The sequence below is a fragment of the Vombatus ursinus genome, unplaced genomic scaffold (assembly GCF_900497805.2).
Source record: "Vombatus ursinus unplaced genomic scaffold, bare-nosed wombat genome assembly UNPS02010320.1, whole genome shotgun sequence".
NCBI lineage: Eukaryota > Metazoa > Chordata > Mammalia > Diprotodontia > Vombatidae > Vombatus > Vombatus ursinus.
This window is the reverse complement of record NW_020950098.1, coordinates 456,479-479,056: the sequence shown is the minus strand read 5'-3', so window position 1 is coordinate 479,056 and position 22,578 is coordinate 456,479. Positions and strand designations below refer to the sequence as shown.

The 22,578-nt window shown below is 38.6% G+C and overlaps 1 long non-coding RNA gene across 1 annotated transcript; it reads left to right on the top strand.

The window, feature by feature from the left end:
* Window positions 1-10,322: 10,322 nt before the first annotated feature.
* LOC114037321 lies at window positions 10,323-18,347 on the top strand. Its single transcript, XR_003568432.1, has 3 exons — window positions 10,323-10,403; window positions 16,200-16,362; window positions 18,135-18,347. It is a non-coding gene; the product is annotated as an uncharacterized LOC114037321 (long non-coding RNA).
* Window positions 18,348-22,578: the final 4,231 nt, after the last annotated feature.

Sequence of the window (22,578 nt, the reverse complement as noted above, 5' to 3'; positions counted from 1 at the left end):
CATCAGGAGGCAGCCCTAATCTCTGAAACCTCAAGAAACAATTCAATCTGGTCAGACTAATCCTTTTGCTAATGGAAAAAGAGGGAATTGATAGAAATTGTTAGACAAAAACACTTAGGATGACTAACAAGTTCATAGGTGCAATTAGTAGGTTGGTGAATAACAAAGGAATTTTGCCAACACGTTTAGGCATCCTTATCTAGCTTTACTCATGACTAGTGTCATGACTAGGGATCTATTTACCCCATACTGGACTTTTGTAAAAGGCTCTATCTCCTGAGTGAAAATAGAATTATCCTTGACCTTTTCAGGCTTGGACTCAACTTTTAAGACTTGTTTTCGTCTTTCAGAACCTCTGTGTGTGTGTGTGTGTGTGTGCCATCAGTGATATATATATATAAACTTAGCAAGTGTCCAAGGATAAAGCTCTGGACCTGGATTCAAAAAGACCTAAGTCAAATTTGGCCTCAGACAGTTACTAGCTGTGAGTCCCTGGACAAATCATTTAACCTCTATGTGCCTCATTTTCCATCGGAATATTTATAGCACTTACCTCCTACAGTTGTTGTAGGGATAAAGGGATTCATAAAGCACTTTGCAAACCTGAAAACCCTATGCAAATGTTAGCTCTCTTCATCTTCATCATCATCATCATTATCATCATCATCATCATCATCAACATCATCATTGTTGGGTGGCTGATTGGTAAAAAAGAAGGTGCTATATGGATGAAGCCTCCAGGACAGAATTGAAGGAGGAATGTTGGATTGCTACAGGAAAAATTATGAAATAAATGAAATTTCTTTTTGGAGACTTCCAGTAAGGTAAAGGGATACCTTTTGTGAGCTATGGGAGTGATGTGTCGGTAGAATCATTCATGTACAATTGCATTTCATACATTCTATATTATAGTTTAACTATACCTGGATTTTATCTTGCCCTGTCTTCTTAGTCTGTGTTTTGGTATATGTGCTTTCCCTTATCTGGAAAGGACATACCTATTGCAATTCTTTTCCTTCAAGGTCCAGCTTGGATGCCATCTTTTTCATTAAGTCTTCCCTGATTGTCTCAGCTTGAAGTGATATGTCCTTCTTGAAATTCTGTATATCACTTTTTGTTCTTTCTTAAGCACTGAATAATATTCTAATTTGTAGTTAGTTATTTATGCACATATACTCCCTCATACTGACTAGATTATAAACTGCTTGAGGGTTGGAACTATTTATTTATTTGATACATTTTGTTTTTAAACAGCTGACATCCAGACAAACCCCACTACAAGCTATAGAGAGTGACAAAACAAAAAAAAAAGATTACCAATAATTAATAGAAATAAAGGATACATCTTTTAATGTTGAGGTGATGCCATTAATGTTGAATATTATTTATGATCAGAGTTTAGTTGTTTCTCAATGTTGGTGTCATACTATGTAGCCATTATCCTATGAAGGGGGTACAGCAATTTGGTTGCTGGGAGGAGATAGCCCAAAAGGAACCAGCCTCTCTCATTCTTTTCTACATAGCCCCTGTGATTTGTAAAGACCACAACTGACATCATGGGAATGGGAAATAATTGAAGGGAATTTTCTAATTCTTAGTGAAGTAAGGGTTTTGACTGAGAGGCTTTCGGTGGTAGTAGGAAACAAGTAGCTGAAAAAAACAAATTTAAAGTTCCTAAAGATGTCTAAGGTTTACTGGCTAGGTGCAGTAGGTTGTTGTCGACAGCACAAAAAGGGCTAAGATAGCTTATGAGGAAGAAGGTACCTTGCAACTAAATGCCAGAAGATCACATCAGACAGTAGCAGCAATAGCTCAGAGAAGCCCAGCCATGAGTGAAGATGCCTAACAGAGAGCAACAGAATGCAGTTCACCAGAAATACTCAGAAAAGCAGGGAGACACATAATGATATCATCACCAGAGGCATGAGTTGTCCTGGTGTGCTCTCTGGCTATAACAAAAAGGCATGTGCCTTTTCATTTCTAAGTGTATATACCTGCATGTATTCCCTCCAACATAGGTGATATGAGTCACTATAATCCTGTATGCACATAGAGGGATCTTTCTTTTTAGTTGTTGTGCTATGCTATGTAATTGAATATCTCTCTCTATAGGTATACATATATATGTAAATTTTTTTTTGCTTTGGATTAATAAGTTCATTGGTTGTTCTAATAAAAGACAATATATTGGTGGGGACTCATGGGTTATAGCTCTTAAATAGATGCTGATACATAAAGTGTTTTAAACCTGAGATAGCATTCTGATGGCCTCTGAATGGGGAGTCTTGAGAACTGTATTTATATTGTTCTTTGGTTCTATTTCACTCTTGAATACCTCATAATCATTTTCATCATTCCTTACAGACCAGAATTATTCCATTATAGTCAAGTGCCATAGTTTTACCAGCCATCCTCCAGTTGTTAAATATATATCATATTTCTAGCTTTTTTGGGGGGGGAGGGTCACAAATAGTATAGATATGGACATTTTCTTACATTTGGGTTATTTGCTGATACCTAAAACCACCTGGGATACAGTCTAAGTGGTAGGATTGTTGGATCAGAGTATTTTAGGCCAGGCCTGACTCAGGCCAGTCTGGTGGCTCAGGTTTAGGATTTAAACTACCTGAGAAACCTATAAACCATCTGATGGTTAACAAAAGGAGATTTACTTAATGATTACATGGAAAAGTTATTCAGCAAATATATGGCAATGATTTACTTGGGTACAGCTTTTCTGTGTGTTTGTTATGGTGATGGGTCAGAGGTGTATGTCAACCTCGAGGAAAAAGCTACTCCTTCCTTGTCCAATGGCTTTTTGTAGGTGGGTAACCAGGAAGTCAAATCAGTGATCTGAAACTTAGTTCCTTGGACCAATTAAGTCTCAAGGGTAATTTCAACGCCTTTTAAGGAAAAAACATCCTATCCAGGGTGGGGTAGATGTTGCTTTTACCACGAAGAACATGAATAATTGAATAATCTTTCTGGACAAAGTCTATGTCATTTTACATGTTTTTTATCCCCATCATCTAGTTCAGTGCCTTGTAAACAGTAAGTGCTTGATAAATGTTTGTTCAGTTGAATTAAATTAAGCTAAAACTAATGTATTAGTGTCTAGTTATTGGCTTATTGTCTACTATGCTCCCTTTTATACTATGACCCTAATTTACAATCTCTAATTTTAGTTCTTAATCATAGTATTTCATATATTCTATGGCAGATGACAAACATTTGTGACTTTCTCTTTCTTACTCTCTTTTTTATGTCTGTAAATTGATAAAGTTGCAAGCCAGGGACCCAAGAAGCCTGGTATAGTAGAAATAACAGGGGGTTTGGAATGAGAAAACCTGAGCTCAAATGCTATTTCTACCTTTTATAACCTCTGGCTTTTGACAAATCACCAAACCTCAGTTTCCCAATCTGTAAAATGGTCAGGTTTAATTAGATAACTTTTAAGCCCTCATCTAATTCTAAATCTGATGATCCTTACAGTCAGGAAATTCTTCGATGATCCTCTGGCTTTATTCAATTCCTGTCCATCCATAGGCTGTAGTCACTGTTCTAAATCATTAGTTACAGGAAGAGAATGTGATCCTTTCAACATGAGCACAACTTCCACTCATGCTTCACTGGGTAGGGAGGCCAATACAAAGTGTTGTGCAAAGTTCTTAGGTTCTAAAAGTGGGAATGGCCAATGGATGCCCATTCTTTATCAAAGGAAAGCAGAGAGTAAGAAAATTTATCTTTAATAACCTATTTTTGTCATAACCAATTAAACTTCTGATATATGCAGATACTACATAGAAACACATGCACATGTATACGTACACGTGTATACATGTACACAATAACTAAGATGTATAAATGTATGTGCATATACATGTGTGCATGTGTTTTATTATACACACACATATATTTAGAGTATGCATACATACATGTTCATGTAGATCATGTATAGTATTATATATGTATAACATATATAAATATACACGTATAACTTTTATTCTTTCACATTGATTCCTTTTAAATAGGGATACAACAATTAAGCAAAAGTCTCACAAAGTATCCATTGTACTTAATAATGTCCAAACATTTTTGTCTTTGCCTGAAATCTCTTATCCAATAACTATAGCTGACTTTAACAGTGACTCATATGGATTATCATTTTACTCCCGATACAGGATGCCACCTTCAACCTCTCATCCTGTTAGGAACTTGTGTGTGTGTGTGTGTGTGTGTGTGTGTGTGTGTGTGTGTGTGTGTTTGTTTGGTTTATAGAACAAACTTTATTTCCCCCCAAATACAGAACATAGAAAATGCAAAGGACTCAAAGTAACCTATATAGAATTGATACAATTTTCTTTCCTCTCTAGTGAATCCTGCTTTCTCCACGGGGACCTGTACAATCCTCTAGACTCACTGGGCTACCTTTTCTATAGAGAGACTAGCTTGGTGTGGAAGGGAAGAGATAAAAGCCAGAGGAAGTGAAAGATGCTAATTACCTTGAGCGATGCACCTTGTCTTATCTAAACTTTTGTATTTCCTCCGGAAATTAGCTATGCACCCAAAAGGTGCTTAATATTTTGTTGATTTGATTCTCCTCCATTATCCCCAGACTATTTGACTACATATTTTCTCATCTGATCCTTACGACAAGCCTGTAAGGAAGGTGCTTTTATCAGCATCATTTTGCAGGTGAGCAAAGGGAGACTGACAGAGGTTAAATGACTTTTGTTAGCTTATTACACCGCAGGGTCATGGACAAGCTCTTGTCATAATTATGGCAATTTTTTTTCATAAAGAATTGTGTGAAGTAGGTAATGTGGAGTAGGCACCCAGGTAGCACAGGGGAGAGTCAGGGTGATCTGAGTAGAAATTCCAACTCAGATGCAAGCTGTGTGATTGAGCAAATCATTTAACCTCTCACTCTCAGTTTCCTCATCTGCAAAATGGGGATAATAAAACAATACCAACTTTAGAGGGTTTTTTTTTGAGGTTCAAATGAGATGGTATTTATAAAGCATTTTGCAAACCTCGAAGCAGCCTATAAATGCTGCTGTTAGTATTATTTCACCCATTTTTTAGTGAGCTAGAACTCAAAAAGAGAAGTGATTTTCCTAAATGACATGGCAAATGGCTGCCATTCAGACTCAGGTCCATTGGCTCCAAATCTAGTGATTTTTCCCAACCCTAGATATGTGACTACATAAAGTGGGTCTCAGATCAAGTAAGATCTGATAGGATTTCAAATCTGGTGCCTTCTTTTGGCTGACAAGGATAAAAGAGATTGGGAAATACGCCTTCCCAATTCATAGCAAAAAGGAAAATCATACTCTTTAAAATACAATATTTCACATTTACAACAGTTTTTTTTACAATTATGAAATGTTTTATATGGATTATCTTATTTGAGTCTTACAACTACCCTATGCAGAAGGTAGTATAAATATTTCCATTTTGCAGGTCAGAAAACTGAAACTCAGGGAAATTGCCCGAGAGCTACACTACTAATACTTTGCAGAGGCAAGAATCCCTACCAGACCTTATTCTCTATGTCCAGTGCTCCTGCTGCTACTATACACTGCCTACCCCATGTTAGGAAATGTACAAAAGTTGGGGAACACTGTAAGATGGTGTACGCACAAAGTGAATGTTTTTTCAATGATTTTTTCTGAAATGGATGCTCCAGAAAGCTTTGGAAAGACATTCATTTTTAGTTACTTCTCATATTTAACAATTCTTGAGTCTTAATTATTTAAGCTGTTTTGACTTGTTAAAAAAAATCACTTATTCTTAGAAGAAAAGCAGGGACTGTTTCTATTCTATTGTTAAATCTTATGTTCAGAAAAGTATGTTGATAGATGGACCAGGTGATACATTAAAACAGACCAAAGAATGATCTGGATGCCTGTCAGTTTTTTGTTTTTTTTTTCCCCTTAGGCTTGTCTGGCAAAATTCACACATTATGAGAAACCAATGGTTTTGTAAACAGTCTTGTTTATAAAGGAATTTAAGAGTGTAAACAAAAGCTAGGGATGATCTAAAATTTTTGTTACAGAACAAGTATGAACTATTTTGTAGTGCATGAGTGCATTTACATGCACAAAAGAAAAAGAAAAACGTAAGATGAGCTATCAAGAAGAGAAATTGATTTTTTCCTGGCAAGTAATGTAATCATTTTGTACAGAAGCATTTTCTTCCTTTTTTTTTATTCATTCTTTGACAAATTATTTAGGAGCTAGTATGTGCTGAGCAATTCAATTTAAATCAGCAGGAATTTATTAAACCTCTGTTGTTTGAAACGCTGGCTTAGGTTGTGGGACATTCTCAGGTGTGCCAAAAATCAAGAAGCTGTGTAACTTTGTAATATTGCAATATTTTGTAATATTGCAATAATTTGTAATATTGCAAACTCATAGGTAAGACATAAGTTCTCCACAGCAGTGAATAAAACTGGGTTGTAAACAAAAAAAGTTTGAGAAATAGTGTAAGATCCATTCATCCTATTATTTCACTCACACACACACACACACACACACACACACACACACACACTATCAACATGCTCCTGGACTACTACCCCAACTTACTTTTGCACTCATGTGTTATATCCCAAGAGATTGGCTTACCTTAGATTCTAGAGGACACGTGGGTCCTGGCTCCTACTACTATAGCTCATGAGCCCTCACTGTTGCATTTCTCCATAATGATCAACCAGTAGACATAATCAGCTTTTAGCAAAGGCATTTACTTGCATGACATAAAAAGAAAAATGACTATAAAACATTCTCCCCTCAAATCTAGGAGTGCACTATCCCACAGGTACACTTCTTGTTTGTATATTTAAAGTATACTGCTATTGAGAGACGATGTAGAGAATGTATGTAGTCAAGGCAAACCACACCTCTAGTACCATAGGGACTTGATATCTTTTCTCTCTATGCTACGTCCTTCCAAAGCTCCACCCTATATATGAGGTGCTGCACTCAACTTTCAATTGCCAGTATACAGCCAACTTCCACATCTGAGGCCAGTGGTCCTGCTTTCTCCCTTGAGTGATTGTTTCTCTGTATTCAATTCTGTCTAGAACATATATATCTATTTTCTACTGTATGAAGTGTCCTTTACTTGTTGAATATTCCCCCTTCAATCCAAATGGTTGTTGGGGAGGAGGAGAGAGAAATCTCTCCTCTACAGGAGTCTTTTCCTCATGTATCTTCTGGCCTGTACTCACCAGAACTCCAGAACTCACCTAAGGCTTAATAAAGCTATTTAAAAGTATGTTTGGTTTTTGGTCTTCCAATGAGGTTTCTCCATTTAATTCTAGCAGAGGAAGGTGTTATATACACTTGACCTCTGGAGATTATTGAAAAGGAACAGAAAAGGAATATACATATATCTCAAGTGACAAGGCACTTTTATAAAAATTGACCATTGTTAGGGTCTAAAAAGCTCATAAACAAAGGCAAAAAAGCAGAAATATTAAATATATCTTAGAAACTATTAGGCATAAACCCCAAAGAGGTCAAACACAGAGGAAAAAGACCTATTTGTAAAAAAAATATATAAAGTGGTCCATTTAATTGTAGGAATGAATTAGAAATGAAGTGGGGAATTAATTGGGGAATAAGAGGAACAAATTAACTTTAATACATATGATATAATGGAATATCATTGCATTGTAAGAAATGACAATGGATTTAGAGAAACCTGGAAAAACTTGTATGAACTGATGCAGTGAAGTAAACAGAAGCAGAATAATGTATGCAAAAGCCACACAATTTGAAAGGAAAACAACCATGAAAGATGAGACTGCTATACAAAGTAGTAATTAATCCTGACTCCAGAAGATTGAAGATGAAGAAGCATGCTTACCACCTCTTAGTAGAGAGATGATGGACTAGAAGTGCAGAATGAGACATACATTTTCAGGTACAACCAATATAACACAAATCTGTTTGCCTGGTCATACTTATGTGTTTAAAGAGAAGGCTTTTATTTTGGGGGAGGAGAGTATTGTTTAGCATGGTGGTGGGGAGAGAAGGAAAATAATGTCAATGAAACAAAAATGTAGGCAGAAGAGAGCAGAAGGCAGTTCAGTAGAGTACATAGCTAAGTAGGATGATGTTGGTGCTATCATATAAATTTAGTCTATATTATTTTTAAAAAAACCATAAAGCAGCATGTAAGAGGCTAATGAGGGCAGCTAGGTGGTACAGTGGATAGAGTGCCAGGCCCAAAGTCAGGAAAGACTCATCTTTCTAAGTTCAAATCTGGCCTCAGACACTTACTAGCTGTATGATCCTGGGCAAGTCACTTAACCCTGTTTGTCTCAGTTTCTTCATCTGTAAAACAAGCTGGATGAGGAAATGGCCAACCACTCTAGAATATATGCCAAGAAAATCCCAAATAGGGTCACAAAGAGTTGGACATGATTAAAAAACAACTGAACAATAGGTTAATGGTTTCATATACAATTCTTTTTTTCTGACCTTTATATTTATGTCTTTATATAAACGTTCATGTTTGTTGATGATTTTCTGGTTCATAATACTTTTTTAAGTAAAAAAAAAATAGCTCTGCTTTCAAATATTTTGAAACTAGCCTCATGTCATTTACAATCAGAGCTACCCTGAAGTTAAGGCAAACTGGGATCATTACTCCATGTTTTATACTTCTGGGGACTGTATATTGCTTAGTGGGTAGTGCCTCAGGAATTCAGGAGCCTGGGCAGTAAATCAGGGAAGAAGCTTAAGGGGAGAATGACAACCTACAAACTTCCCCTATCTTAACCAGAGCAAAGTAGACAAAACTGACCTTTTTCCCTTCCCCACGCAAGCATCAGACTTCCTGTTGCCCATTTGAAATCACTTTCTCTGTTCAAGGCAGTGCTTGCTATACATTTTAACCTGGTTTCACCCACATAAACATGCTGAACCAGCCTTACGGTTTCTTGTTTTTTGCTCTGAGCCCAGAATTCCTCCGGGGATTGTCCTGCTCATAAGCACCCAGTACACAAAAACATTGGCTTTCCCCGTTCTCACTGAGAGAATAAACTAGGATCACCCGAGGGCAAAGCCTAGATTGGTCAGTAGCAGGAGAGAGGTCACGTGGCAGGCAGGCGCAAGTGGAGCGGCCAGACCCAAATACGCGGACCAAATAGCAGATCCAGTGATGATTTTTTTTTTCTTTTAAAGGGCAGGGGTAGTCATGCAGCTGTTTTTTTATATGGAGAAAAAAAATCTGTGCAGCTGGAAGAATTGCAATTGGAAGAGTTCTCTAGCTTGGAGTTGAAGGAAGAGACCTAGTTATTTTCGTTAAGAATTCTGAACTTCAAGATCAGCCACTGTCCCCTTCACCACATGGCTTTTCCATAAAGGTTATACAGTTCCAAAAAAATTATTTGAATTAATATTAATTATTAAAATTACATAATATATTTATTGTATATAAAATATTTTAATATATTTAAATTATATATAATCATATATTTAATATTAATCCATCATTTAATTTAATATTTATTTAAATTATATGCAAATATATAATTATGAATATTAATAACAATTAAATTTTGCAGTACTCTACTGGGACCTTAATTTGGGATAACCAAAGAGTTCCCTAAAGAAATCCTGGTGGAGTATTAAAATATTGAATTCTATTACCTTTTTGTGTAATTGTATAACATTTATGAGTGAAGAAAAGGGAGGAAAAATTTAATGCGTAACAGTTGAAATCTTTTTTTTTTTTAAAGTCAAGTCCCTTTACTCTGATGAGGAAGGAAGAGATGGTAATCAACTGGAAAGTTTTGCATTCTCTTCCTTCCTTAAATTTATTTTGAGTCTATTTTTTTTTTTTATTGAATTAGCTAAAAATGGCTCCTGAGAAAGAGAAGTCAAAGGCTACTCCAAGGAAAACCAGATGACCAACTTTTTCTTCACTGAAGCAAAATGGATGGACTCCCTGAATCCTAAATAAACATTATTAAACAGTATGTAACAGGACCCAGCTGCAGTTGCTGCTCTACTCATCATTTCCATAGCCAGCTGCAGCCACTTTAGTCACACATCTGCAGGCCCATATCTACTCACAGCTTAAGACCACATCCCACCCAGGTAGAATGTCTGTAAGGAAATGCTCTGGCAAGGAAATCTCATTCCAGAATCAAGCTCTTATGTATGCCTTGTGACCTGTTGTACTGTTGTCTTATATACGTCTTACATTGAATCCCTTAAACTGCTGAGGCTTGACTGCCTTTCATTACTTCTGCTTCAATGTCCTAGTGTCCAGACCATTGGTTTGCTTTTGACCCATTTTGATCACAAGAGTCTTAACCCTGAACATGTGCTACTGTTAATGCTGGACGTTCAGAGGCAGTGTGATTCTTCTCCAGAACACTCCCGGTAAGCAATTAAATACAACTTCCACCCTGGAAACTGGACAAAACTACTTAAAATGTCTGCTTTAATGGAAATTAGGAGTCAGGAAAAAAGTAGATTCAAATCTAGTTTCTGACATTTACTAACTATGTGACCAGGGACCAGGCACATAGACATTCTGGGTCTTAGTTTCTTCACCTATAAAATGAAGATAAGATTGAGGCCCTAAAAAGAAGTAAACTATGGGGCTCAAACACACAGCCCCCATAGGATCCCTTCATCCTATTCCTTTGCCTAAGCCAGGGTGGGGAACTTGTGGCCTGGAGGCTACATGTGACCTTCTAGGTCCTGGGGTGCAGCCTTTTGACTGAGTCCAAGTTTTACGGAATCAATCCTTTTATTAAAGAGATTTGTTCTGTAAAGTTTGGATTAAGTCAAAGGGCTGCACTTGAGGACCTAGAGGGATGTGACCTCCAGGCCGCAGGTTCCCAACCCCTGGAAGCCCAAGGCAGTTGATGAATGTGAGGGATTATTGAAAATGCACGTTTCACTAACCCCACCGGTCATTTGTTGGAAATTTGTTTCATATTCCCAATCAAAAGCCTAGAGTGAGCACTGTTCTTTATTGCATTAGTCCCAAAGAGGCTATTCTTGAATATAGGCTCCACGCTTAATTTGCTAGGCACTAAATTAAGGGACTAAGATTAAGAGGGGTTGGGGAAGGCTTCCAGTAAAAGATGAGATTTTAGTTTGGACTTAGAGTAAGCTAGGGAGGTCTGTACATGGAGCGGAGGAGAGACAGTGTTCCAGACTTGAGGGACAGCAAGAGAGGATGCCTGGAACTGAGAGATAGTATTTGGTTTGTGGAACAAATTGGATAAAAGTACGTGTCGGATAGTAAGATATAAGAAGCCTGGAAAGTTAAGACAGGGCTAGGTTATGAAGGGCTTTGAATGTCAAACAGAGCATTTTATATTTGTTCCTGGAGGCAAGAGGGAACCACTGTAGTTTATTGAGTTAGGGGGGTGAAATGGTCAGACCTGCATTTTAGGAAAATCACTTTAAAGGCTGAGTGGAGGATAGACTAGAGTGGGGAGAGACTTGAGGCAGGAAGGCCCACCAACAGGTTATTGTAATAGTCCAGGCTTGAGGTGAGGAGGGCCTGCACTAGAGTGGTAGATGTGTCAGACAGAAAAGGGGGCACATTAGAGAGATGCTGTAAAGGTGAAGTTGATAGGCCTTGGCACAGGATTGGAGATGGGGATGGAGTTAGAAAGTGAGGAGTTTAGGATGCCTCCTTCAAGCCAGAGCAACTGGAAGGATAGTGTTGCCCTCTACAGTAACAGGGAAGGTGATGGGAGGTGGTTAGTGGGAAAGAAAATGAGTTTCATTTTGGAAGCGTTGAGTTTAAGATGTCTACTGGACATCCATTCTGAGATCTTGGAAAGTAGCTGGAGAAGCGAGACTGGAGGTCGGCAGGGGAGTTTCAGGCAGGGTAGTTAGATTTAAGAGTCATTTGTATAGAAATGGTCATTAAATCCATGAGAGCTGATGAGATCATGAATCGAAGTAGTATAGAAAGAGAAGAGGGCCCAGGACCAAACCTTTGGCTAGCGGGCAAGATCTGGAAGAAAATCCAGCAAAGGAGACAGAAGGAGCAGTCAGACAAAGGAGAAGCAGGAGAGAGTAGTGACTGTAGATGAGAAGAAGGTGTCTAGGAGGAGAGAATGATTAACAGTGTCAAAGGCTGCAGAGAGGTCAAGGAGAATGAGGATAGAGAAAAGCCCATTGGATTTCTAAAACATAAATAAATAAGCTTGTTGCTAAACAGAAATTTAAGGTAAGGTTAACCCAGAACAGTGGAGACATTTAGAATGACCAGCAAATATGGTAAGTTGGGTTTTTGTGGTTAAGGAGGAGGCTGACATAGTTCACAGATGGTTCCCTATTGGTTTCAGTCTCCCTTCCCTTCCTCACTGGGGCCTCTACCTGTCCAGGGCAGCCTGTCATTCAGCCGCCAAACTTAGAAAACCCCCTGTTTCCTGGAAGCCATCCCTCTTGCCTTATTCCTCTGCCTCTTTGTCTGTTCTGTGATACCGGCTTTGGCGAAGTCACATCTACAGCTCTAAACAAAAGCTCCCAGGTCATATCTTCACAAACAGCAATCAGAAAATCCAAGTCAGCAGCACAAAGTGCACAAAGCTTTCTTTGGGAAAGGAGGAAAAGAGGCCTGTTGATCCTCTCCTGCCACATATCCTAGAGTCCCCTTGAACATCAGAGATGCGGGGAAGAAGGGAGAGAGTTGATGACCTTTGTAATGAGATAACTATCTCCAAATGACTTAGGCCAGGGATGCAGGTCAGTTCATAATGTGTGGTCTTGGCTCTGCTTCTCTGGTTATATGACCTTTGTCCAGTTACTTAGCCTTGCTAGTCTATAATTTCCGCATCTGTAAAATGAGAGGGCTGGACTATGTCTAGAGGTGAGAGAGAGAGAGACAGACACATACACAAACACGGGCGGGAGGAGGGGAGAGCGAGAGACAGAGAGAGAGAGGGACAGAGAGACAGAGACAGAGAGAGACAGAGACAGAGAGAGAAAGACAGAGAGAGAAAGACAGAGAGAGACAGAGACAGAAAGGAGGGGGGAAGGAGGGACAGAGAGACAGAGAGTGATAGAGATAGAAAGAGAGAAAGAGAGGGGAGGGGGAAGGAAGGGCAGAGAGAGGGAGAGGAAGAATGAGAGAAGAAGAGAGAGAAGAAATGGAGAAAGACAGAGAAGAAAAGGAAAGAAAGAGGGAGGGAATCAGGGAGATAGAAAGACAGAGACAGACTAGGTTGTGATGTGTTGCTACTAGGAGAAAAAGGGATAATGATTCTTCCCTATCTTTTTTTTTTTTTTTAACAACTTTGTATTTATTTCATGGCAGCTATGCTGTGTGGTGGATAGAACACCAGGCCTGGAGTCAGGAAAACCTGAGTTCAAGTGTGTCCTTACTTACTAGCTGTGTGACCCTGGGCAAGATACTTAACCCTGTTTGCCTCAGTTTCCTCATCTGTAAAATGAGCTGGAGAAGGAAATGGCAAAACATTCCAGTCTCTTTGCCAAGAAAACCCCAAATAGAGTTGTGAAGAGGCAGACATGACTGAAATGACTGAACAATAATATCAACATTTATTTCGTGCACACTTGTATCCTGTACATATTTACAGATGCATGTTTTGCTTCCCTTGAAAGAATGTGAACTTGGGGCAGATAGGTGGAGCAGAGGATAGAGCTCTGACCTTGGAGTCAGGAGGACCTGAGTTCAAATCCAGACACTTTACACTTACTAGCTGTGTGACCTTGGGCAAGTCACTTAACCCTGATTGCCCCAGCCAAAAAAAAAAAAAGTGAGCTTCTTGAGAGTAGGAATTATTTTATTCTTTATGATTGTAACCTCAATACCTGGCACAGTCATAGTAATTGCTTAATAAATGCTTGTTGATTAATTGATGGATTTTAGCATTGTCAATAGGGTCAATTGGCCCAGTCTTCTCCAACCTCTATGTAGTTGTTGGGGAAGCCATTGCTATGCTGCAGAGTCCAGTGAGGCTTAATTTACTTGTAGTGCTAAGAGGATAATTATAAGCCATATTCAAGTTTTAGGATATAGCATATAGGCGAGCTGTCTGTCTCAATATTGACAGTTAGAGGTATTTCTTAGATGATCAAAATAGGACACAGGACTCAGGATGAGCCCTACATTTAAGCCTCTATGGCTGGGCCTTTACAATTTGCAACAATCGCTCTTGCCTTCTATGGGACTTTTTTCTAAAGCTAAGCCTGTAGTCTGCCAGTCAGTCAATTAGCATTTATTAAGTACCCTCTATATGCCAGGGACTGTGCTAAGGGCTGGTGATACAAAGAAAGGCAAAAAAAAAAAAAAAACCTCAAAAAGCAAAAGCAAGTCTCTGCCCTCAAGGAGCTAAAATTCTAATGGGGGAAGACAACTTAGAAATAACTATGTATGAATAAGATATAGAGAGGAGAAATTGGGGTCTGTATCACAGGGAAGGCACTAAGATTTAAGGAGGATTGGGAAAGGCTTCTTGAAGAAGTAAGCAATTTTGGTCATACAATGCATAGAGTGCTGGGTTTGTAATCAAGACCTCAGTGCAAAACCAGCCTTAGACACTTAACCAGCTATATGACTGGGTGAATCTCATAACTGCTGCCTGCCTCAGTTTCCTCAACTGTAAAATAAGGATCATAATAGCACCTACCTCACAGGATTGTTGTGAGGATCAGATGAGATAATATCTGTAAAGAGCTTAGCACAGTGCCTGGCACATAGTAGGTGCTTAATAAATGAGTATTCAATTCCCCTTTCTTTTCCCTTTGTGTAGAAGATGGGGCTTGAGCTGAAGCTTATAGGAAGTCAAGGCAGTGAGAAGGGAGAGTTCCAGGCATGGGAAACAACCAGTAAAAACGTCTGGATCCAGGAGATGTGTTGTTGAATGCACTATCCATGCAATATTGGAGTTCTTGTTCACTCCTTTTTTAAGATACATTGAGTAAGGTATGATCCCTGGGTATGGCACAGTGAAGCCCAGCAAAGCGGTGTTAGCCAAGAGAAAATAAAGCAAACCAGATTTATTGTGAAGATATACTCACAATAAAGAAGGGAGGTCAGGGAAAATGGATAGAGGTATTCTGGGAGCCCAGGGTGGAATTGGACATGCTGAATCCAATGGGTTTTTATGGGATTTTTATCTGCCTCAAGTAGAACCTGGCACGTGGTGGGTGGGGAGGGGAGAGAGTGAGGATTCTGCGCCTGAAAACTGGTGCTGATTCATCTCCAAAAGACCTCTGAGGAATTAGCAGCTAGTTGGTATTCAAACTTCAACTTCCAGGAGGAAACGGGGCTTTTGGCCATTACCATAGACCTTATTTTGACAAGGCAACTCAGAGGTTTTCTTTAGCAGGTTGACCCACGTCCTTGCAACTGCTTATAAGCAAATGCATGCTTGCCTATTGGCACGAGGGAGCTATAGTCTGAATGGCGTTCCTTTGGGTCATCTACCACCATAGTTTCCAGATTATGCTACATCACCTTCATGTGAGATTTATTTTCTTGAATCATTTCTTCAGGCTATTTAAATTTCATGATTACCTGGGTAAGGGGGTGGTGTGTTGTGTTGTCTGTATAGGGTATGTGTGACCACTTGGGTCTATCTAAATGTGGCTCATAGGGAGGCATGAATCAATAGATATGACAAGAGTCTCCTCCATCTACTGTTCTCCAAGGGAAACATTGATTCCTGCCGGAAGGAGAAGCAAGAGGTCAATGCCAGAAGCTTATGACTCTTCTCTACTCAGAGGCTAGAATAATATTTGTCTGGAACCCCCCTCCTTTCGATATTGTTGATCTAGAGGAAATAATTTTTAGGCTCAAGTTGAGCTCCTGATCCTCATTTTTTAATGGGGAAGGAGTTTCCCAAGGATATATCCAAGATTTAACTCTTTTTTCACAAAATGCCAGTTCTACAAATAACACACACAGTGAACAGCAAATAAACTCTTTATATCAACAGACAGAATTTAGCAAGCAGAGATTAGGGAAGTTATACAAATGAGAACATACTAGACGATATAGAGTGAAGGAGTTCTCCCACTGGGCATGAGATAGCTCAGTTCTACCAGGAGATAGTCTCAGAGCTCATCCAAGGGGAAATCCCCTCAAAGACTCTAGTACAGTAACCAAGGGATATAGACATAATCAAAGTGCTGGCTCTTCTACATGTCTGGCTGCTTCCCATAGTCTTTCTTTCCCTCCAGGAGCCTGAAGAGTGTCTGGAGTCATCTATCTTCTTTCCCAAAGTTGGAAGCCAGAAGACTAGGATCACTCTTGAAAACTCTGCCCCTCACACAGAAACAGAGCCCTGAATAACCAATTTCAACCAATGAAGAGGGTCTTACGTAAATGAGCTTTGGGCTTCAGGTTAGACCTGCATGGGTTCCCAAATTGTTTTGAACTAGGTGTAGAAGGAGTGTACAGGAGAGATCCTATCTGAAGAATTCAAACCATTTATAAACCATAAGCATGACTTATTTGCCCACAAAATATGGTTTTAAAAGAGAAATTGCACTGGTATTCAAAAAAGTGGTCATCATTTTGTCTTGCCATACCATAGAAGGCTCAACTCATTTTATTCAACAAGTATTTTTTGAATATCAACTATATGTAAGTCACTTTGCTAGACCTTACAATCTAGTAAGGATGCAACAAAACATACCTAGCTCAATATTATACAAAACATATACAATTCAATGTAACACAAAGTAGAGTGTGAGAGTTTGTGAGAAGTGTGAAGTCCCATGAGAGTTCAAAGAAAGAAGGAATCATTTCTTTCTGGGGAGATAAACAAATCCTAAATGAAGGACATTGCTTTTGAGTTGGGTCTTCCAATTCTAAAATTCAGTGATTCTACGACATGATGAGAATTGTTGCCCTTGAAAATGCCAGCCAAAAGCTCTATTTGGTGGCTTGGAATTGATTCTGATATTGAAGAAAATTGTGAAGGAGTGTGGTATACACTTGGCATAGTCCACCAATACCTGGAGGTTGTTGTTGGGTCATTTCAGTCATGTCTGACTCTTGGTGACCCCATTTGGGGTTTTCTTGGCAAAGATACTGGAGTGGTTTGCCATTTCCTTCTCCAGCTCATTTTACAGATGAGGAACTGAGACAAACAAGTTTAAGTGACTTGCCCAGGTCCACATAGTAAACATCTGAGGCTAGATTTGAACTCATGAAGATGAGTTTTCCTAATTCGAAGCCCAGTGCTCTATCCTCTGTGCCACCTAGCTGGAAGAGAGTGGCCATTAATTTTGTAGGGATATTTAGGGGGAGAACGTCTTGGCCATTCAAATGGCTTAAAGCAATCAGAGTTCCATCTCATACCTCCATGGAAACACTGGACACTGTACTACTTATGTGCAAAGCACAATTTTCCAGACAACATCTTTTCTGACAATGAAACTGAACTGCTGTTGTTTTTTTTTTAAACCTCAATTGGCTTAATGGAATTTATGGAGAGAAACCTTATCTAAATTATCACCAAACCCGGAAAGATGGGGTAGACTGCAAAGCTTGTTTTGAGGTATATTTTGGAAGGGTTGGCCACAACTCTTATTAGACTTTTCATTGCCAAGTGTATAATTCCAATCCTGCTGAATTACTAATAGGGCAGATGGGTAGTACAGAGAATATACTGTTGGACTTGGAGTCAAAAAGACCTGAGTTCAAAACCCTACAGAAGATAGAGTGTTGGACTTGGGGTCAGAAAGACTTGAGTTCAAATTTTGCCTTTGTGACCTTGGGCAAGTTCCTTGACCTCTATGTACCTCAGTTTCCTCATCAGTAAAACGAGGATGATAATGGCACCTACCTCCTAGGGTTATTGTGAGGACAAAAAGAGATAACATTTGTAAAGTGTTTTGCAAATTTTAAAGTGTTATATAAATGCCAATGCTAATAATCATAATAATAGTAATAATGAGGGGAAGATCTGCCTTAGCTATGTCTATCTAAATTTAGCTTAGGACCTACAGGGGCTTCAATTTTCTTATCTGTACATGGGAGAAATAATATTTGACATTCCTAGTGTGTAAACATATTAAGAACATCCTTTTTAGTTCAATTGAAATATTAAGAAATAAATATTTCAGACCTTTTGCCTTTCTCTTAAGCCCCTACCCCCTCTCTTTTAGGAAAGTGTATACGGGATCAAGAATGAAAGCTATGGCTCCAGAGGATGGATTAATGGCGGGAACCAAACTTAAAAGGAGATCATTGCCTTCCCCATACCTTGAAGAGATTAGTTACAGCCCACCTAAAGTTTAGCTAGACAACCTCTCAAGTTTCCTTCCAGCTGTAATATTCTATTATTCTAACTAACTCATCACCATTCTTGATTTTTTGTATTTCATACATTTTTCTTTTCTTTTCCTTTCTTCTTTTTTAAAAGCATTTTTTCATTAAAAAGTGTTATAGAATCTAATTGACAAGTAGGCATTTTATTTGGATCAAAATGCCTTTATGATTGATATTTTTATTCAATTATGCATACGACATATCTCTTAGTTATGATATGATTTTAAAAAAATGTGTTTTGGGTTACTCTTTGTTGTTAGTTTTATCAGTGCAGGGAACTTCTAGTGTAGAAATTCCCTTCATTTATGCTGATTGGCCACTCAATTTTCATGTGGTCTTAAGAGAGTAGCTTGTGGAGATTAAGAAGTTAAGTGACTTGATCATGTTCATACAGTTAGTGGTGTAAGATGGACTGGAGTGGGAAGGGGAGGGGCAGCTTCTAAGCCAGGTCTTGCTGACTCTAAAGCTGGTTTTCTGTCTACTACATCATACTGCCTCTCAGCAATCATTTAATAATTACTTGTTGAATGTCTTTATCAATTGATCAATAAACAAATATTTATTGAGTGTACTGTAGGGAATACAAAGATGCGTAAACCAAATCAAAGCATCTGGGATGAAGTTGACGAGAGAAGACAAACAAATCTGTGAACATAGTGTTCTCATAACTCTACAGAATAGCATATGATGAAGTGCTTAATGGAATTCCTCACCATTCAAAGAAGGGAAGTGGGGTGGGTAGTTGAGAAATCCTGTAAATGATACATTTCCTCTTGGCTACACAATTCTTTTGGCAGAAGTTGAAAATGAGTTTACTGTGTTGGCTCAGCACCAGATGCTATATTGATGAGGAAACTTGTTTTTACACCCCTGTCCTCCCCTTTCTACTCTCTTCCCTGTTCTTTCTACCTGTCATGTCTCCATGCTCGCTGCTTGGCACTCCTACTTGAGAGACTGAGGGTTGGTCTTAATCATGGAGGATCTAATCGGCCACTGTAGGCTAGATCTGTGAGGTGTATCATCTGAATTCAGCTAGCATCTTTGATGTACTCTGTGTCTAACCTTTGGAGCAGCAATAGGACTCAGGTGGGCACCCAGGTGTCCTCATCTGAGGAAAAATAGCACGTACTCCTGCCTTCCAGAACGCAAAGTCAGGGCCAGGGTCACACAGAATAGATACAGAGTAGGATGCAAAGGAACACCAAGTCACTGCAGCTGCTCCCCTGCCAAGTCCTTGGGACCCATACATAAACACCTAGGGATTGTTGTCAAAGATAGGCTGACTTGGCAGCTCATACATCAATGGTGATTGCAGCGTTGACCTCACTCAGTGTCTCTTCTCATTCTAAGGTGTAGACAGATCTTCCATTGTGTGGTCTCAGCTGTGTTTCTTCATCCCTGAGTCCGTTCCTAACACTCTTTTTCCTTTATTCCTTCTTCTTATCCTTATGGCAGCTAGGTGCTAGGCTTAGAGTCAAGAAGACTTAAGTTCAAATTCTGCCTAAGATATTCACTGTATGACCCTGGCAAGTCACTAATTTCTTTGTGCCTCGGTTTCCTCATCTGTAAAATGAAGACAATAATAGCACTCTATCTCCCAGGGTTGTTAGGAGAATAAAATAAGATAACATAGTAAAGCACTTTGGAAACCTTAAAGCCTTATGTAGATGCTGTTTTATTCTTTTTCTTCTTATTGTTATTATTATCTTTCCTATTGTCCTTGTCTTCTCTGTACAGCTAAACTTTTTCCCTTTCTTCCTTTAGACACTATGATCTTTGTTAACTTCATCCCAGATGCCTTGATTTGGCTTATGCATCTTTGTATTCCCTACAGTACACTCAATAAGTATTTGTTTATTGATCAATTGATAAAAACATTCAACAAATGTTATATTAGTCTTTACTATTGGTTTATCTTTTTATAAAATATCTAAATGAGAAAAAGTTGTCATATGTGGGAAGACAGTGCTATTAATGTAATAGGTATTAGAAAAATGTTCATTAAATGAATGCAGCTCAACTACAGTAGATCCTTGTGTGTCTAGATTAATGATGATTGGGCATAATCTACATTTATAAGCATCTAGGTCATCTTCTTTGTGGACTCCATGAACAACCATCCCCAACTCCTACCTCCATTTTCTCCTGTTTATGATTCTGTCCCTTCCCTACTTCATTCATTCATTCATTCATTCAGCAAACACTGATTTAGCATCTACATATAGCAAGACTTTTGGAACTTTAGGGTATACAAAAACGAATCAAACGTAGTCTGTGCTCTCATCAGTTCAACTTTGACCCTTAAGACAACACGGAGAGAGAAAGATGAAAGGATGCTAGATGTATTAGAAATTCTATCTTGGAGGTCTGGCACAATTTCTAATTTAGTAAGCCAAATTCAACTAATCTCTATTGTAATATATGTGAAAGTCCTTTGTAGATTATAATGTGTTACACTGTTAAATTAAATTATACTATTAAAATTCTGCGTCTGAAATATCCCTCATATTTGTTCCCTCTTCCATTGCTACTGCTCCAGGTTACGACTTCATTATCTTTTGTCTAGATTATTGGAATAATCTGTTGGTCTCCCTTATCATCATCCTCCTCATCATCCTCCTCCTCCTCATCATCATAGCATTTATTAAGCACTTGCTATATTCCAGGCACTATGCTAAGTTCTAGGGATGCAAAGAAAGGCAAATACACTCTCCTCGCCCTCAAGAAGCTCACAATCTGATGGGAGAGATAACATGCAAACAACTATGTATTTTCTGATTTGATGGCTTCTCCCAGTTGTTGTTGTTGTTTTAGTTGTGTCCAACTCTTTGTGACCAGATTTGGGGTATTTCTTGGCAAAGATACTGGAGTGGTTTGCTATTTCCTTCTCCAGCTCATTTTACAGATGAGGAAACTGAAGCAAACAGGGTTAAATGACTTGCCCAGGGTCACACAGCTAGTAAGTGTCCGAGGCCAGATTTGAACTCACAAAGATGGGTCTTCCTGACTCCAGGCCTGGCACTCTATCCATTGTACCACCCAGCTACCCAAGAGGTAATGCTTACATAAGTACAGTCCTAATAAGGTTGTCATCCTATACAATAGTGGAATCATGGTTCATTGCTTATTACCATAAGGGAGATAACAATAACACTAATTTATTTAGCACTTTTAGGTTTAGGTTTAGTTCACAGCACTGCAAGCATTATTGTGTCCATTTTACAGATGAGAATAGTACAGAAATACTGAAAAAAGCTTTGGAGAGGATAAATGTCTTGACTAGGGCTATAATACAATTGAATTTTCTCTTTAATTCACTTTTCACATTTTGAACATTAAAAATATTTGTCTTTAAGTCTTATCTCCCTGCTATCCTGCAGGCTTCATGAATATGCTGCTGACAAATGTTGTAAGATTCCCTGAGATAATTGGTATACTCATAGTAGCAGAGGCTAAGATTAGACATGACATTTAGAACTGTTAGACACAAAACAGATTACCAAATAAAATTCCTTTCACCAGGAGAGAAAAGAATTCATTTTTTAATAGATAAGTAGTTAAAACTTTGAATAAACAGATCTCAAAAGAATTGCAAACTAACAATAACTCACAAGAGATTGCTCCAAATCATTAATAATAAGAGAAATGCAAATTAAAACATCTCTGAGGTCTCATTTCACACCAAATAAATTGGCAAAGAGTACAAAAGATGGAACTACCCAGTGTTTGTGGGGCTTCAAGAAATTGTTCAGTTGTGTCTGACTCTTCATGACTCCATGGACCATAGCATGCCAGGCCTTTCTATTCTCCACTGTTTCTTGAAGTCTGTCCAAATTCATGTTCATTGTTTCCATGATACTATTTATCTCACTCTCTGCTATCCTCTTTTCCTTTGGCCTTCAATCTTTCCCAACATCAGAGTCTTTTCCAATGAGCCCAATTTTCTTATGTGGCCAAAGCATTTTAAGTTTCAGCTTCAATGTTTGACCTTCTAGTGAATATCCTGAATTAATTTCTTTAAGTATTGACTAATTTGGTCTCCTTGCTGTTCAAGGGACTCTCAAAAATCTTCTCCAGCACCACAATTTGAAAGCTTTGATTTTGTGGCACTCCGCTTTCCTTATAGTACAACTCTCACAGTCATATATTGTTACTGGAAAAACCATAGTTTTGACTATAAGGAGCTTTGTCTGTAAGGTGCTTTGAGAAGACTTGCATAATAATGCACTGTTGGTGGAGCTATGAAGTGGTCCACACATTCTGGAAAGCAATTTGTAATGA